The 17,722-nt window shown below is 39.5% G+C and overlaps 1 protein-coding gene across 2 annotated transcripts in view; it reads right to left on the bottom strand.

Moving 5' to 3' along the window:
- amot (angiomotin) overlaps positions 1-17,722 on the bottom strand; it is a 123,699-nt gene that overhangs the window by 69,378 nt on the left and 36,599 nt on the right. The gene's annotated exons all lie outside the window — the stretch shown is intronic.

The following is a 17,722-nucleotide window of genomic DNA, read 5'->3' as shown; positions in this document are numbered from 1 at the left end:
AAGTGATCATTTCTGTCTTAAAGCAGTGTTGGAACAGTGTTTCTACAGCCTCTGAAGTACTACCTGGACAATATTACACTGCAGAAAGTTGTAAATTCCAGTAATAATGGCAGGAAAGTGGCAATTAACAAATTAATTGAGACAGAAGATTATTACCCTTTGAGGTGTCAGCCTTTCATTTAGAGGAATTTCCAAGAAAAAAAAAATCAAAGCGTCAGTGGGTACTATGGTGTCCTACACAATCCAAAGACAATTGGAAACTGGAAGAAGCTCTGACAGGAAAAGATCTGGCAGACCCAAAGTCACAACTCAATCAAAAGACAAGTTTCTGAGGGTCACCAGCTTGAGTGACAGGAACCTCACAGCACAACAACTTCACGCACTGCTTAACAGTGGTCAAGAAAAGAAAGTCTCAGTTTCTACTGTGAAGAGGAGACTTTGTGCTGCAGGTTTGACAGGGCAAGTGGCAGTTAGAAAGGCATTCAATAAAGGAAAAATAGGGCCTTGAAATACGGCTGTGGACTACTGCAGACTGGGAGAAAATCTTATGGACCGATGAATCAAAATTTGAAATCTTTGGTTCATCACACAGGGTGTTTGTATGCACTCGAGTTGGTGAAAGGATTAGTTCCACAGTGTGTGACACCAGCTGACCAACATGGAGAAGTATGATGGTCTGGGTTCTTTTACTGGAGGCACAGTGTTGACTTGCACAGAGTAACTCACATTCTGAATCACAGGGGTTATCACAGTTTAGCTGTTATATCAGCAAAAGGTGGCTACTTTGATTAATCAAAAATTTGAATAAAATTTTGTACATGTAATGATTCCTTGACTTAATTTTTTCATTTGCCTTTGTTTATTTGTTCATTGCTAATGTTCATAAAACATTAAGACACTTAACTGTGTGCATTTCCATAAAAACTAGAAAAACTGAGGTGTTCTTTTGACTGGTAGTGTATACTCTGTACTAGTTTTTATGTAAATTGCTTTATCTGTTGTTATGTTTATATTATTTGTTTCATTGAGTAGCATACTATTATAATGATATGCTTTTCAAAAAAAAAAAATTAACTCTGGTTAGTAAGACAGTTTGCCAGCAGTGGGATGCAACAAAAAACACAGACCTTTGGGTTAAGAGTCTGCTTGGCAGAAAGACAAAAGATAAAAACCTTGTATGCGCAAGACTACATTCACAAGTAGGCATTTAATACAGCCTTAACACAATAATATCATATTTGCAGATATTTAACTAGTTAATTAAGCCTAGCTAGTTAGCCATGCAAACATATATACTGAGCACTAACTAAAAAAATAAAGTATAAATATTTATCGATATTCAGCAGGATATTAGTAGAAATTGGGGATGGGGTCGGACAGCAAAATTCCCTTAATTTCTACCAACTCAGTTGCAAAATTTGGACTTATCTCCAATAATTAAAAACAATAATTTTTCTATTGTTAAACTCAGATATCAGTTGTCAATTTAACTACAGCTACGTGGCAGTTAATTAATAGCCTTTGTGAAATGTGATCAATTATGTTAGCTATCAACATTCTTAATAAATATTCTTCCATTCATTTTATAACATATATATTAAGTGAAGGGTGTTAGGGCAAGAGCATATCCCAGCAACAATGGGTGCATGGTATGGGTGCAGGCACACCAGTCCATCACAGGACAATGAATATTTTATTGATGGGTTGATTCCTGCATTTTGCTTGGTGCTGCTGGAACAGGATCCATCTGGGTTAGGTAGGTTTGACCACAGATATCTTAAGTGCCCTTATTGTATTAATTCTTGTTGCTGATGACAGTGCTCTCTCGGTTAGTGCTGTATACAGTAACGATTGGCTAAGTGAGTAATGAAACTCTAAAGTGACTAATATATTAGGGAGATTACTGATTAGTGAATAATATATTTTGCAATACCGTATAGTGAAAACAGTGTCTAGGTAGGTATAACATAAAAATAATGTGATTAAGTTATTGTGACAAAGATTAATTACTATTGCCAATGTAATTTCAAATGGTCATTACTATATTGCAATTTTCTTGATTTAAAGATGATGTGTCTAGGGGAAACAGTAAAAGCTCTTCATGAGAATATTTTGGTAAGCTCGCCACTCCACCCTTTTAATAAAGACAGGAGAATTTATGTCATGGAAAACAGAGAGAGACAGGTTGAAGATGTCTGCCCTTTTGTTGAAGACAGCTTTCACTGCCGTTTGCTTTAGCTTACGCTTGCCATGGGTGTAGCCAGCAAACGTTTCCTCTACAGTACAGCTGCCCTTTTTCATGGTCCTGTTTTGTGGTGTATGTCAAAGCGAGTGCTCAGCATTGGTACTGCAACTGCTTGTCTATAATCCTTTATGTCAGGACCTCACTGATCAAAGGCACATGGGACACGTCTAAGGAGGGGGTGTTTGGGAATGAAAGTAAATATATGACATCATGGCATCACTATCAGACACACCCTGCATAAAAATACTTGAATTATGTATTATTACGAGCCATGCTGCAAACCTTGAGCATTGAACAGAAATGTTATCAAAAAGTGCTCATAAAGGAGCACTTCATTTGTTATTGAAAGAATTCAGAAAAATACCCTGGACATGTAAAAAGATAACTATCCTATGCAAAAAAAAAAAAAGGTTTCTGAAATGTTTCACCTTCATATTACTGCTAAACCTGTGCTGGGACATATACTACAGTATGCCAGTTCTCCTGGGTTACACACTGGGTTCAAAAATGGAGTGACTGATGCTGGTACACCCCACAGCCATATACCAAAACAAATATGAAAGGGCAGCCATATACGTAGAATGTACACAGTGGTCATAATGTTTACCAGCATTACTGAAGAATTCAGTTTTAAAATGTTACACAATCACACATAGTTTTTCTCAAATAATGCCAAGGACTGTACACTATTTCACATGACAAGAATGAGGAAATAAAACTGGAGTCTTACTTGAAACAGCTCTTAGAACACAAATGTATTTTACAGCAGCAGATGATGTGCTAGAGTCCTGCCTGCTGTCACTAGTGTTTTGCAAAAGTGAGTAATAACTTCTGATTCATGGTGCTAAGTTGATAATTATGTGTTTATTTTTTGTCTCTTATTTCAAGAACTAATGTTAACGGTTTAAAATAAAAAGACGTTCCTGGAAAGCAGCCTTAAAACTTAATGAATATGTTAATTTATTCAGATCCAGGATGTGATGTGTTGGATGATCAACTCTGTTTTTGCATTCTGGTGCCAACAAAGGGCTGCAACTGACTATCACTCAAATACATTTTTCAGAAAATTGTCTAAAAAGATAAATCTCTACACTCACCTCCCTTTTAAACAAATACTAAGAAATCTTTGGATCATTTTTATCAACTTAAGAAATCATCAGTTGCAAGCAGACTCAACCCCTAGTAACGTCATCTTTAAATGAGAAGTGCAATAGTTTTGAAGTTAAAGCTGTCCTTTTACAAAAGTGGCATACCATTGTTCGCCCCAGAGATTGTTTTTTCAAATGAATAATTACATACAAATTAGAAAAACAAACTCTGCATTGTCCTCAGCAAATTAGAATGGTGGCCAATTAGCACCAGAAGAAAGGCGAAACTTGCAGAATACGTCCAATATGAAGCAGAGACTGTGCCCAAGTACTGGATCATAGCAAAGCACAGCTAACAGAAATAGGTTGTATCAGGATTGCTTTTGCAATATTTAGGAGACTCCACCATTTTTAAAAAGTGGGGCTACCTCTTTACTTCGTCCCCCTAAACATATGTGACAATCATGTGTTCATCTACTGGCATGGTCAATAAAGGTATGCAAATACTGAATCAGGGGGTTCCATCAGTGTTCTACTGTTGGCTGAATGAGGAAATCTTACTCTGATACTTTGGAAAAACATATTGCTTGACACAGGAACAACATTAGTAGACAAAAAGTATCATGTGAAAATACATAACACACAAACAATTGTCACATTACATTGTACTTCTGAGCAGCACTGCACAGAACAGGCACTTTTAGTAACAAAAACAAAAGCTGGCAAATCACTTATTTTAGTGCTGACATTAGCTTCAACATCAGTGAAACCTCTGGTTGAAATTTCTTAGTTTGGAACATTTACATTGTTATATTTCACTTTTTAGAAGTAAGTTCAAACTTTACAACCCAGCCGCAGGGGATACACAAACCAGTGTGTTTCTTTGTGCCGGTCCCAAGCCCGGATTAATGGGGAGGGTTACATCAGGAAGGGCATCCGGTGTAAAATTTTGCCAAATCAATATGCAGAAACCAATACAAATTTCTATACCGGATCTGTCAAGCCCCGGGTTAACAACGACCACCACCAGTACTGTTAGCCAAACAGGGTGCTGGCGGAAATTGGGCTACTGTTGGCCGAAGGAGAAGAAGAGGGGGGAGACGTGTCCGGAGGCAGGAGGAGAGGTGGAAGGTAAAGAGAGTGAAACTGAGGGTAGGAACTTTGAATGTTGGCAGTATGACTGGTAAGGGGAGAGAGTTAGCAGGTATGATGGAGAGAAGGAGGGTTGATATACTGTGCGTGCAAGTGACTAAATGGAAGGGGAGTAAGGCCAGGTGGATCGGAGGTGGATTCAAATTGTTCTATCATGGTGTGGATGGGAGGAGAAATGGTGTAGGGGTTATTCTGAAGGAATAGTAGGTCAAGAGCATTTTGGAGGTGAAAAGAGTGTCAGACAGAGTAATGAAATGATTATGAAGCTGGAAATTGGAAGTGTGATGATGAATGCTGCTAATGCATATGCACCACAAGTTGGGTGTGCAATTGGTGAGAAAGATGAAGTGATGAACAGTGCACCCAAGGGACAGAGAGTGGAGCGGATTTCAGTGGGCATGTTGGTGAATGTTATGGTGTCAGGAGAGGAATGAAGAAGGTCAGAGGGCAGTGGCCAAAAGGATGGGCATGGCTGTGGTGAATACGTATTTTAAGAAGAGGGAGGAACATAGGGTTACATACAAGGGTGGAGGAAGATGCACACAGATAGATTACATCCTATGCAGAAGAGTTGATCTGAAGGAGATTGAAGACTGCAAAGTGGTGGCAGGGGAAAGTGTAGTTAAGCAGCATAGCATGGTGGTTTGTAGGATGATGTTGGAGATCAAGAAGAGGAAGAGAGTGACGGCAGAGCCGAGGATCAAATGGTGGAAGTTGAGAAAGGAAGATTGCAAGGTTGAGTTTAGGGAGGAGGTGAGACAGGCAGTGGGTGGCAGTGAAGAGTTACCAGACAGGTGGGAAACTACAGCAGATATAGTAAGGGTGACAGCAAGAAGGGTGCTTGGTGTGACATCTGGAAAGAGTAAGGAGGAAAAGTAAACCTGGTGGTGGAATGAGGAAATACAGGAGAGTATACAGAGGAAGAGGATGGCAAAGAAGAAGTGGGACAGTCAGAAAGATGAAGAAAGTAGACAAGAGTACAAGGAGATAAAGGCGCAAGGTGAAGAGAGAGGTGGTGAAGGCTAAAGAAAAGGTGTATTATGAGTTGTATGACAGGTTGGACACTAAGAAGGGACAAAAGGACCTGTACCGATTGGCTAGACAGAGGGACCGAGCTAGGAAAGATGTGCAGCAGGTTAGGGTGATAAAGGATAAAGATGGAAACGTACTCACAAGCAAGGAGAGTGTGTTGAGCAGATGGAAAGAGTACTTTGAGAGGCTGATGAATGAAGAGAATGAGAGAGAGAAGAGGTTGGATGATGTGGAGATAGTGAATCAGGAAGTGCAACGGATTAGCAAGGAGGAAGTAAGGACAGCTATGAAGAGGATGAAAAATGGAAAGGCCGTTGGTTCAGATGACATACCTATGGAAGCATGGAGGTGTTTAGGAGAGATGGCAGTGGTGTTTTTAATCAGATTGTTTAATGGAATCTTGGAAAGTGAGAGGATGCCCGAGGAGTGGAGAAGTGTACTGGTGCCGATAGTTAAGAATAAGGGGGATTTGAAAAAAAGTGATGAGCCACAGCATGAAGTTATGGGAAAGAATAGTGAAAGCTACGTTAAGAAGTGAGGTGATGATTAGAGAGCAGCAGTATGGTTTCATGCCAAGAAAGAGCAACACAGATGCAATGTCTGCTCTGAGGATGTTGATAGAGAAGTTTAGAGAAGGCCAGAAGGAGTTGCATTGCGTCTTTGTGGACCTGGAGAAAGCATAGGATGGGTGCCTCGAGAGGAGCTGTGGTATTGTATGAGGAAGTCGGGAGTGGCAGAGAAGTACGTAACTGTTGTACAGGAAATGTACGAGGGAAGTGTGACAGTGGTGAGGTCTGCGGTAGGAGTGACAGATGCATTCAAGTTGGAGGTGGGATTACATCAGGGATCGGCTGTGAGTCCTTTCTTATTTGCAATGGTGATGGACAGGTTGACAGACGAGATTAGACAGGAGTCCCTGTGGACTATGATGTTTGCTGATGACATTGAGATCTGTAGCGATAGTAGGGAGCAGGTTGAGGAGACCCTGGAGAGGTGGAGATATGCTCTAGAGAGGAGAGGAATGAAGGTCAGTAGGAACAAGACAGAATACATGTGTGTGAATGAGAAGGAGGTCAGTGGAATGGTGAGGATGCAGGGAGTAGAGTTGGCGAAGGTGGATGAGTTTAAATACTTGGGATCAACAGTACAGGGTAATGGGGATTGTGGAAGAGAGGTGAAGAAGAGTGCAGGCAGGGTGAAAATGGGTGGAGAAGAGTGTAGGGAGTAATTTGTGACAGATGGGTATCAGCAAGAGTGAAAGGGAAGGTCTACAGGACGGTAGTGAGACCAGCTATGTTATATGGGTTGGAGATGGTGGCACTAACCAGAAAGCAGGAGACAGAGCTGGAGGAGGCAGAGTTAAAGATGTTAAGATTTGCACTGGGTGTGACGAAAATGGATAGGATTAGAAATAAGTACATTAGAGGGTCAGCTCAAGTCGGACGGTTGGGAGACAAAGTCAGAGAGGTGAGATTGCATTGGTTTGGACATGTGCAGAGGAGAGATGCTGGGTATATTGGGAGAAGGATGCGAATGATACACCTGCCAGGGAAGACGAAAAGAGGAAGGCCTAAGCGAAGGTTTATGGATGTGGTGAGAGAGGACATGAAGGTGATGGGTGTAACAGAACAAGATGCAGAGGACAGAAAGATATGGAAGAAGATGATCCGCTGTGGCGACCCCTAATGGGAGAAGAAGAAGACGACAGACAGAGAACCGAGTTTTCTTTTATGTGTTTTGCAGCAGAGTTAGGCTAATTTAAATTTTATTAGCTAAAATGGCTACTTCTTCATGCAGTCAAGTTTAATAAGTGCTATGAACCAATCAGGTCAGTAAGACCCTGACCACGGTCCAGCACTACAACTTGAGTTAGTTAAGAACGCTGGAGAAATGTATGAAGCAGTGTAAAGTTAAACGCCTAACTCTAAATTCATATTTGAGAATATTTTTCACAAACCTAGTGGCAATTGGGCGAGTGAATATACCATATCACATTTTTAAAACTTTATTTTTAGGGCCACCCACACACACACCTTTAGGTTATTGATGGGAGTGATTTTCCAGCCATCATCACTCATACTACTCTAGACTCAGTTAAACTGGAAGAAGTGGTCAAAGCCAGAAATAGGAAAAAAAAAAATATTAAAGTTAGTCTTATTAGTGGCATTTGGCACATTGCTCATTACTGATGACTCAAATCTCATTATAGGTGAATGGAAACTTGTTGAATTTTATATTATTCACATCACAGGCGTCTGTATCTTGGGGGCATTGAAGCTGAAAGGCTGTGTTGTGATAAACAGCTAATGATATGTGCATTACTTTGTGATTTTTACCTAAGCACTTCCAATTTAGCTTCCTTTACATTGGCTGCAGTCTGCACGAACATTCCACCCACGCCAGCCACAGTGAACAGAGACGGGAACGCATATCCTTGCCCAAGAAAGACAGTGCCAAAAACTGGCAATAATAATTAATGACTTCCACCTCCGAAAAGCAGAGGCATATTTCCTGAATCTTTGCAACTTTGGGAGAAAGAAGAAGAAGAAAAAAAAAGAAAAAAGAATACCAAATAAATAGTTTTAAATAAGGCAGGTTTTTCCAAAATCATCTCTACTGATGTTGTAATCATGTGGACGTGATCTGGTGCACCAAATTGTAATTTTAGGTATTTGAGGTAATGATAAATGGTGAATGTAATTGTGTACTTAAAATTTGTATGTGGAAAAAGTATTATAGAATGTACTACAAAGGCAATGTTTTTTACATTTTACTACCTTATGAGGATCAAATATTGATATATTTACTTATGTTAAAAAAGAAAACATTTAATGGTGTGTACTTTTTCACAGGAGCTTTTGTCCCAACAGCAAATGAATCAAGATAGCACCTAATCCTACTTTACCACATGTATGCAAAACACCACATTAACATATATATTAACAGAAGGTACATTTTTCTGTGCATTATGTTTGTGTGTTGTTCATTTTTAAAGCTTAAATGCCATTAGATTCATGTGTTTTCATGTGCTAATTCAATAGATGTCTGCCTGCCTGTGATTCTGTGATAAAATCTCTTAATTCAATGGAGACATTTCCTGTTACAATGTGATGCGTCGGGTGCCCACAGCCATAAGCATTTTCCATCTCCTGGGACATTAATGGTCATAACCAAGGATGGACTAGGCCTGGGCAAGTGAGAACACAAGTTTTAAGAAGCAAAGTGTGTTTATTCAAAAAAAAAAAAAAAAGTGTCCATAATAATCTATAAAACAATAGTGCCGATAGTGAGGAAATTAAAAATCCAATAAATAAGCTCAATTAATGAATAGTTAAAACTAAAGACCACTGTAAAGACAGGTGAATGCGGTCCTCCAACTGGCTATCGACCCAGCCACCTACTTTGGCATTGGCTAGGACACACACCGACTCCAGCTTCTTTGTCCTGCCATCTCCATCAGTATCTGCAGGACCTCAGGAACGCATGATCTCCTACTCAAGAATGTTTAATCCTCCCTTGAGGCGTTGTTCATCTCGCTGTACTACGGGGCAACCCCAACAGCTTGCCTCCTTCAACCCACACTTGTTTGCTCATCTGATTCCACTCTTTCCTCTATTTTTCTTTATCATCTTTCTTTTTTTGTCTCTTTAAAAATTTTCTCAGACCTACTCAGACCTTTTCGCAAAGCCTTGTGAGTAATGAACCACAAAGCACTAATCAGGGATGGCTGTGCCGCGCCAACGTAGGTGAATGAGTAATCAGCCAGTTCCCCGGTTAAGCACTCCAAGACCACAAGGATTTCCTTCCACACACACAAAGTCTGAGCCGCACTATTAAAAATTATACTACACCTGCACTGGTCTGCTGCTCACACCACGGACCCCTGAGACACTTTACCCCATACAGCAGATATTTTGAGAAGGGCTTACCTACAGAAGTGCTATAGGATTGCATGCTTATCTCACACAATTTACACTGTGAATGCTCCGAGAAGAGTCTGGGTATACGATACTCCTACTACACAATATACCATTCGTTAGTTGTCTATACTCATCCCAAATCTTAACCAAAGTTCGAGGATGTTTTATGTAAATAACATGTCGGGTAAACCTTAAAATGGGCATTTTTGCAGAAGATAGAAATGAATTGGAGGTGTCACATAACATAATATGTGCAATGCAAAGGCAGGTAAACATTGTTGGATGTGTGCAATTTGACTGGTTTGTCAATGAAGCATAGCTGTGGAGCTCTGCAACTGGATTCCATTGGATATTTTGTTGAGCAATGAGAGATGTGTTGTGGTGTTCTGACAGTACAGTGCGCGTTTTGGCCAATAATGATGGCAGCCACTAGTCATGGTGCATGCATGTGCTCACACTCTTCTGTAGGAAAGAATGGCTGTTAAGGAACAGCAAGGGACTGGCTTCCTATGCATGATGCAGCATGTCAAACATTTTAAAAATGACTAGCACTCTTCTCGAGTTGTATGAACAGGGACCCATGGAATCGATTTTACTGATGTACTGGGGTTAACCTGTGCTAGGGAGTAGTGGAAATAATGCAAGTAAATGTCAGAGCATGACAGAGGTCTCATTCAAAGCTCAATAACAGCATTTACATGAACTGTGAAAGAAAAATAAGAGTCCCAAGAGTAAGTCAGAACACAGGGACAAGATAAAACCGAATGTCCAATTTCTGTGTTACTCTGTGGTCATAAATAAATAAACACACTCTTTCTAATTGAGCATTCTGTGGATGGTCAGATCTGCATTACTGATTTGTTCATTTTCCATATCCACTCTTTCTACTGCAGGTGGCCAGAGCCTATCCTGCAAATGTCATGTGTAAAACAGTGCAAACCCTTTCACATCCACCATGCCAAATTAGAGCCAACAATCAGTCAAACCTAAACCTCTTTGAAAAGGAGGAGGTCACCAAAGTATGAAAATAAAATGAACATGCATAATGGGTTAAATGCATCCATTCCTATCCGACTGGGACTTGAACCAAGGATTCTGAACTGTGAGGCATCAGTGTTAACCACTGTGAAATGCCAGAAAAAGAAGAGGCCTTACTAATCAACTTAACCTGGATTTAACTTTGTGCAAAAATGGGATACTTGGTCAGCAGCAGTGGCCTCAGCCTCTTGCCTTGCCATGTTGACTAAATGTTTTGGCCATTATTCCTTAACTCCATCAAATGATGAAGGGGAAAAAAGTTTTCTTTCTCCCCTATGCCATCTATGACACCTACAGAAATCAAGAAGTCTGCTCAAGTGGCGTAGCACAGCTTTGAAAGGGATGCTCAAGTTAAACCACAAAAGTGCATATTTCATAAAAATGGGAGGAAAAAGCAACATCTCCCAAAGTCTTCATTGACTGTACTTGATCTATACCACCACAGGCGTATTCATTTATTTATTATAGCTTGTAATTGCAAGAATCTGTGCTATGAAAGGGTTCTTATCTTCAAGCTAAGTGGCACATCAGCTATTTAACATTCAAAAGTATTTGTCTGTTGTCAGCGTTTTAAAGCATTCCACAGGCATGTGAAGCATTTTCCATCATCACTGCTCTTTATTATGTGGTTTTTCCCGATCACATACTTAGCTGGGCTCATTCAAAGTACTCTTCTCAAAGGAAAACCATGTGATTCCAAGCATAAATAAAATGTAGACTCTATTAACCGCACTCTACTGACGCCTTTGTCCAAACCAAGATATGGTTTTTACAGCTGCCTCAAAAGCTGGTGCTTCACCACATGGCTGCAGTCTGCAACCAACATGGCAGGAAAGAGATCAGAGATCAGAAAGAGAAGCGTGCAGTGGGCAGCGCCACATCACTGGAACGATGTTTAATGGGACTCACTGAATCAGTGCAACACAATTATTTTGGTTTCCCTTCTGCTTGCAGGCAGCCAAAGCAAGGAAAACTGTGGTGGCACAGGCTGCAAGGCAGCACAGACAAGCCATTATAGAAGGGCTTCAGGAAGCTAAAGTTAATGAATGTACAATTCTGCATGGAGAAGGGGTAAGTTTAAAATAAAAAGTGAAAGATTGTTTGAACTTATCTAATCAAGTCAGAATCTACACTTAATATTCCCAGGGGAGTTAAGAAGGTCAACCAACGTGTTAACATCTCCTTTGAAACTTCTCTTAAGGAAAACAACTGTTCTCAGTATCATTTACGCTACATATTTACACAAAGATATTTAAACATTCATAGGGAGAGAGTAGTTGATCAGCCCATGCAGACGTGCGCGTTGTCCTCTTGGAGATCACCATGATTGTAGGTATTCACAGGTCTCTGGACGCACAAGGACAGCCTTCTGTATGGAGTACTATTCAGTCTGTCCAAGTTCTGCCCTAGATTTCAAATATTCCCAATGCAATAGTTGTTTTTCCAGAACAATTATAGGTACACACTACGGATTACTGTAATTCATAGCAAACAGGCTGTGGAAATGAATATGAGGCACTGGTCCAAACCAGTAGTAATCTGACCTTATCCATCTACCTGTGAATACTATGAATAATAGGGGGCATTCAAGAGTAATTCCCTACCTCAACAAAATCCATCTTGAACAAAAAGCAGTTCCAAAAGGTAATTTGTTAAAAGCAAGGAAGGAACAATTACTAGGAGAAAATAAACAATTAAAAATGAATAAAACAAACCTATTGTTGCTCTCGTACATATTCCCACCTGAATACGCCAAACATTCCCTTCTTGCCTCTCACACCTTGCAGTCTTGGCCTCTTCCTCGACACGCTAAATCCAATTCAGGGTCATCATAGGCAGAAGCACATTCCATCAACATCAGGCACAAGGCAGGGTTCTGCTCTGGACAAAACTTCAGTCTAAACTTATCCATCCATCTGCACTTCTATCAGTCCAAATCAACAGTCACATGGAACCGCTGCATATTTGGGCAACATTGGATGCAAAGTGGAAACCAGCCATGAGCAGAGTGCCAGTCCATCAGCACACAGACAATAAACCAAAAGGTGCCAAACTTAGAGTCACCAGTTTTTTTCCCCCCAAAATATAAAATAAAAAAAGTAACTAGCTTGGTTTTACTATTAGGACTTGTTTTGCACATTTTCAAATAAATGATACAATAACTAGATTCAAAAATGTTTCACTTTATCTAATGTTGGCTCATCATTAAACCTCTTGTTTTTGATCATATCTTTACCATTGAAGCACAACGTATACTTTTTTGGGAGATTCGGCTATAGAGCAGCTTGATGACTCACTGTTTGTTGATGACCACTCCATTAAATGGTGCTTGATTCCATATTTGATCGCTATCTGTCTGGATTTTGCATATTCTTCAGTTTTCTCTCTGTGGAGTTTCTCTACGTACTGAAGTTTTTCCTTCCATGACCATAAAGAACTGTGGGTTAGGGTGAGTGGAAGTCCTAAATTAGCCAGATATGAAAAATGTGAGTGTTTGAGTGAGCCAGCCTTATGATAAATTCAGGTTTGCTTCCTGCATTGTGCCCAATGCTATCAGGATAGACCCCACAACCCTAAACTGGATTAATAAAGTCTGAATATGGATGGATGAGTAATAAGTTCAGGCGAACCCTCAAAGCATTGCAGACATCATGGTTACAAGTTGAATCACTGTGGTTCACAATTCAAACACTTAACAGGCCACAAGAATGTTCAACACGAATACATAAAATAAAGTGAATATTTTAAGGGTAAAACAGCATATGAAAGAAAAAGTAACAAATACTGTTGATGGAAAAAAAAAGAGCACATTAACAACCTCGCTGCTCTTTACATCTCCAACAGAAGCAACTCTCCTTCTACACAAACATGAGAAAGAAAAATAGGCAGTAGAGTTCACATTGTGATGAGTCTTCACAAGCATATCTGATCTACGGCTGTCCAAGATACTTCTCAGTTATCAGCTGAAGTATAGTGATAAGTTAAAAAAAAACAAAAACTTTGCCCACCACTATTAATTTTATGGCCATTGTGAATGTATAGCAATTACAATAATTGTTCATTTAAATACAGTGGGTTAATGCAAAACAAAAAATATCCATTACCTAAAGTGCTTAATCAAACTCTGGAACTTTGGGGTCCACAGCCTGTCCCCGCAGCATCAAACACAAAGCAGGAGCAAACACTGAATACGACGGTTGTTAAGCATAAACCAAAATGGAAAAAAAGTACTAAACTAAAAAAGTAAGCACTGTCCAGGTCATAGAGAAAGATGAGAAAAAAAAAAAAGTAATTGACCGTCTATTTATTTTCTTAGCCCTCCGTTTCCATTATGGCTTCACAGTAGAACAACAGAATATCCCAGCAGCACTATTTGCCATGCAAGGGACCAGCCCTGGATGGGATGTCAGGAAAAAAAATTAATCCATCCATTCATATCCAGCCAAAAAGTACAAGGAAGTAGTTCATTTCATGATTTCTTATTTATTAAGAAATTAATCTTAGCATAGTTTAACTGAATCTACTTCTTTATCTGTTTATTTCTGGCATATTTAGAAAATACAGGATGTTTTAAATTTGAATCCTGTAGCTTTTATAATCATGGCAAAAATAATAAAAAAAAAAAAAAAGCTTTTGTCTGAAATAGGCACCAGTGGCCCAAGGCTTAAGAGGCTCAGATTGTTGCAGTGCATGAAAAACAGACTGGCTTGGCATTTTCACAATGTGACAAATTCAACTGCTTAACAGTTAACTTTATAGCCAAGAAGAAAATCTCAGATAACAGCGCATTCCAACTCCCGACTGACTAGGGAACAGAGGCTACTGCCAGGATAGAGATAAAAATTGAAAAGGGCACCACAAGCTTACGTTTCACACACTTCAAAAAGTATTTTTTTTAACGTACTTACAGTCATTCCCTTTCCAGGATGTGTGAAAAACAGATTCTGCATGTATCATAATAAAAATGCTTTTATCTCATGCTGAAAGCACGACAGGAACCATATGGAACACCATGCTTTACTATGGAGGACACATTTTAATGCTAATGTAATTTCCCCTTTGAGATGATGTTCAGGATAGAAAAGTGGCACGGTGTTTAGATGGGTGCCTCAAAACTCCAAAGTCCTGGGATCAAATCCCTGTCCTGACACCACTGACCTGAGGTTTGTATTTTCTTCCTACGTCTGTGCACGTTTCTGCTCATATGTCAAAGAGTGTGTCGGTGGGTGTGAGAGTGCATGTGCACAGTGAGGAACTGGTGTCCCCATCTAGAGCTGCTTTCCTTCCTTGTGACTACACTACAGGCTTTAGGATTTCTCTGAGAATAAACTGGAATATGCTGGTCCAGAAAACGTCCAGGCTATGCTAAGTTCTCAGATGCCTACTTTAGTAAAGGCAGATTTTGTTAGAACAAAGGCTCCATGAATGAGACGGGAGCTTTTCATAGTTGCAGAGCAAATGCTGAAATAAAGCTGCTGATGGCTGGCAGTGCTCTCCTCAATAACATAATATACAGACACCCACCCAAGTCGACTTCTTGAAGAAAAATAAGAAAATGGAAGATTACCGGCAAGGCTCCATTTAAAATATTTTTCAGATTCACTGAAAACCAACAATCTGACCAAAGAAAATGTCAAGAATTAGTGGTTTCTGTCCAAGGGTTTCTAGAAAAGCCAAAGGTCTTGTTTGAAGAAAATTGAGGAGAAATAGACATAGTTATAATATCATTCAGATATTCATCATCACAATACAAAAAAAAAAACTTTCATATAGCACCTTTACATAGTAAATACCATCATATGGCATTTCACAAGTGCATAGATAAGACTTTGGCTGACACTTTCAGAAATGTCTTCCAGACCTAGCTACTAATCTTTAAAGCTCTGAAAATGAACACAAAGCATACATACCTCTTTGATTCACAAAGTGTTACAATCACAAATTAGAAAAACTAAAGTCTCTCTAAACACTCTTTGCTTCCGATTTCTCAAATTGCCCCTTTTATCAGTTTATTTTTGTCAATCTTTTTTTCTGTCTTGAAGAGCATGCAGTAATCCCGATAACAGCACTGATGACTTAGGCATTCACTGGTTGGCTGCTCTGACTGACTTACAGTACACTTAACAGAACCATGCATGTTCTATAGACCTGTGACTGAAGGAGTGTACGTGACCTACAAAAAGGACATGATCATTACGTCCACAAGTGGCACAGTGGCTCAGCGGTTAGTGTAGCTATCCCACAGACACAAGACACTGGGTCAGATTTGCAACCTGGGCACTGTCTCAGGTGGTTGTTGCAGATTTTCACAATACTTCCCGGACTCTGTCTTGAATGCACTTCCCTTTAATTTTACACCTCATGTATGCAATTCATTTTTAATCTCATGTATGTAGTTTATTTTTTAACTCAAAGACTTCTCCTACATGAGTTTTATTGATGCAATTGACAATTTTGTAAACATGGATAAGGTATCCACAGAGCCTCCTTTGTCACCACTAAATAGGTTTAGTTTCTTTATCTTGTCCAAGAAGGACATGTTCAAAAGTTCAAAGATGACCTGTAGAAGAGAGTCACCCAGTGTGTCTAGTTCCTGCTAGGTCTCTATCTCACATGGTGACCAGAATAGCACACAATACTCCAGAGGTGGTTTCACTAATTAAACAATCAAACAGAAAATCCCTCGATTTTCATTTATTATAAAATACAGTATTACCTAAAGATTGTATTTGGCTTTTTAACTACTTCTGCACATTTCCTAGACAATGGGAATGTTGTGTCAATGTAAACTCCCAATCCTTTCAGATGTGTCTTTGTGTAGGTCAGTGTTTTCCATCTTGTACTTATACTTAATGCCTCTTTTGCCCGATGCTTGCCTGAACTGAACTTTCCACAGTTTTGTTATGGTGTTCCTAAACTGTTTTGGCAACCTCCTCTGTATTTGCTATCCCAGACAGAAAAATGTCTACACTGGCTTCACTTTGAAAAAACTAACCTAAAATCTATATGAACACTTTATAACTGTCTTCTATGCTACATAAATTCTGATATAAATAAAAAAGAATGAACAGTACTGCGAGTCGAAGTGTTTTTAACAGTCCATGCAATAAGTATCAATGTACAAACTGGCTCTACTTTCTGAAAAAAAACTTTTACTTTTCGTTTTTCACAGCTTTTCAGATACAATTGATATTTTAAACGTAAAATAATTGAAATGTTTATCTTATTCTGAAGACAACTTTAATTATGTTATGAAAGGAAAGAGTAACATCCAAATACTAGGCAGCATGGTGGTGCAGTGGTTAGCCTGAGGTACTCGGAGCCTCCTCTCACATAAAGGATGTGAAGGTTAAGCTGACACTGGTAATTTACAACTGACCCTGAATTCCAGTGTGCTCAGAGATGTACTGGCGCCCTGGACAAAGATGGTTTCTGCCTTGAGTCCCATGCTGTCAGAGACCTGAATTGGGTTAACTCTTTTAGGGCAGATGTCAACGTTTGCCAACACAAGGGGTTGAGGGCGGAGGCAAAGGACGATAAAGGCTGTAAACGTCGATAAAACTTACTGTTACATTATAGGTACACCTTCATTGCTTGGAGGACCGTTAGACTCATTGACTTGATGTCGAATCCCTGTGTGTGCATGAGTAGTGTAAACAATGTCTAGAATGGTAGTGACATTGGGCAAGAAAGCAAAGTGAATGCACAAAGAAAATGCCCTGTGCATATTATTTATTTATTTCGTATTATTGCTGAATATTTATAATTGCGGACTCTGACTAATTGAACTCTGATTTTGATGTAAGTCATCTGGATATCAAAAATGAAAGATAGGAACCTGCAGCAGCTGATCAGGTCCCTTCTGGTTGGTTCCTAGCTGATCATAGTGCTGAACACGCTCTTGTAGCGGACACGCCTTCGGCAACATTTACCCTGGGAAGACTACACAGACATAGATACATGGGAGGCAAGCGGGCTACTGGACTTCATCAAACGACACTATGAATCACCAGCCACTGAACTACTTTCAAGTTCGTGTTTTCCCCAGAAAGTGTCTTTCAACTTATGAGTGATGAGACAAACAAGAATGTAATAAGTATGTGAAGTTACATATTCCAGAGGCTCATGGAACACAAAACATAGTGACATTTGTCATAAATAAGTATTTTATGTTGATTTATGTATGGAAACCATTGCTTTGTGTGCTTTTTAGAAAACTGAGGTTTTTGGAAAAATATTCAGCCCTG

The sequence above is a fragment of the Polypterus senegalus genome, chromosome 10, assembly GCF_016835505.1.
Source record: "Polypterus senegalus isolate Bchr_013 chromosome 10, ASM1683550v1, whole genome shotgun sequence".
In the NCBI taxonomy this organism is placed as follows: domain Eukaryota; kingdom Metazoa; phylum Chordata; class Cladistia; order Polypteriformes; family Polypteridae; genus Polypterus; species Polypterus senegalus.
The sequence above is the reverse complement of the archived record's forward strand: the minus strand, read 5'-3'. Positions and strand labels throughout refer to the sequence as shown.